General features: G+C 46.2%; 1 pseudogene; it reads right to left on the bottom strand.

The window, feature by feature from the left end:
• Window positions 1-1,297: 1,297 nt before the first annotated feature.
• LOC143400534 (U6 spliceosomal RNA) lies at window positions 1,298-1,368 on the bottom strand (annotated as a pseudogene).
• Between the last annotated feature and the right edge of the window lie 285 nt (window positions 1,369-1,653).

Here is a 1,653-nt window from a genome sequence, read left to right as displayed (position 1 = left end):
GCTACCAGCTTAACTTCAAAAAATAAATTTAAAAGTTATGGTCCCCTGACACCTCTGTTCCAACCCTTTTCAGTTTACTGATGTTACAATATTATGTCTTCCTACATGTACGTCCCCAAACAGAAACTAATAATTCTTTCAAATGCATTGGTTGCTTAAATTGTTTAGGAAACAAATACATTGTCGCAAACTATTGTTACAATAATACTAGTTTTTAGCTAATTTTTTTAAAAAAAATATTCAGATGGCCCCTTACTTACAAGATTTCAACTTGTGAATTTTTAACTTTGTGTGGGTCTGAAAACGATATGCATCCAGTAGAAACTGTGTTTCAAAATTTGAATTTTGATTCAGAATATTTTATATTGACTTTATCATAAAATAGGCTCTGTGATGGGTGATTTTGCCTGAGATCTAATGGAGATGTTCTGAGCAGGGTGGGCTCGGCCTGCTGAGGTTTGGAGCTGGTCTGTGAGGTGTGTCAAAACAGCAGACTTAAGGTGTGATGGGAGTCTGAGGCTGAAACCCCACTGTAAGCTTGGAACACCTACATCAGGCTTTTACACCATGCAGAAAACATCAAGGGCAGGTGAGCAGTGTTCTGATGATGCTGGTTCATAGTCGCCCATGCGTTGGCCTTTGCTGAGATCTCTGTGCCTGCACACGGCTCTGTGCAGCACATTTGTACCTGCAGCTCCATGGACACACCTGGTCAGGCAGGTCTAGCGGACTCTACTCCCTCAGCCTCTGTCTACCTGGGTGGACCTTAACTCCGCCCGTGGTTTTGAAGGACGGTTTCCCTGGAGGGCGGTTCTCGGTTGACACGGGCTTCTTCGGACACTATGGGCCTTCTGGCCTCCTCAGCTCTGGTGAGAGACACTTGGATAGTCCCACCAAGGGCCCCTGGTAGGTGGAGGGTCCCTCTCCTCTGCTGGGCTCCAGATGTTCTGTTTTCCTTTCAGCAGTTTATGTTATGAGGTGAATTGTGATTATAATGTTTCTCCTGTGGGTTCTCTGAGTTCATCTTCCGTGGAGACCATTGAGCTTTGGGGATGTTTGTCACCATGTCTGGAAAGTTTTCAGCCCTTATTTTTTTTTGCATATCCCCGCTCCCTTCTCTCTTCTCCTGGGACTCCCACGGGGCACCTTGGTCTGCCTGACGGCCTCCCTCAGGTCCTCGGGGTGCCCATCACTTTTCCTCAATTTGTGTTCTTTCTGTTGCAGATTCAGTGGTTTCCACTCCATGTCTGTGAGTTTGCTGGTTGTTTCTTCTGGGAGCTCAAGTCTGCCTTCTCTTCTTGTGCAGGGGCCCTGCTAATCTTCTCTGTATCGTTCCGATTTTAGTACATGTGCTGCCGAAGTGAGCACAAAAAGTTGTAGCTGGACACAATCCTTTTATTTATTTTTATGTGGTGCTGAGGATCGAACCCAGGGCCCCGCATGGGCTAGGCGAGCGCTCTACCGCTGAGCCACAACCCCAGCTCCGTCCACCTTCAATTCTACTTCAATTTCTCGAGTGAGTCTCTCTCTCCAGTCGTTGTGTTTTGTGCTGTGGGTTCCTTTTTTTGGTTTCTTCAGGCTGTGTGTCTCTTTGTTGATATCTCTGCTATGTTTACACATTGTTCCCTCAGCTTTCTGCATATCTGAGCATCC

Source organism: Callospermophilus lateralis, chromosome 5, assembly GCF_048772815.1.
Source record: "Callospermophilus lateralis isolate mCalLat2 chromosome 5, mCalLat2.hap1, whole genome shotgun sequence".
Classification (NCBI taxonomy): Eukaryota; Metazoa; Chordata; class Mammalia; order Rodentia; family Sciuridae; genus Callospermophilus; species Callospermophilus lateralis.
Note: the sequence above shows the minus strand (reverse complement) of the source record. Positions and strands in the feature narration are given on the sequence as shown.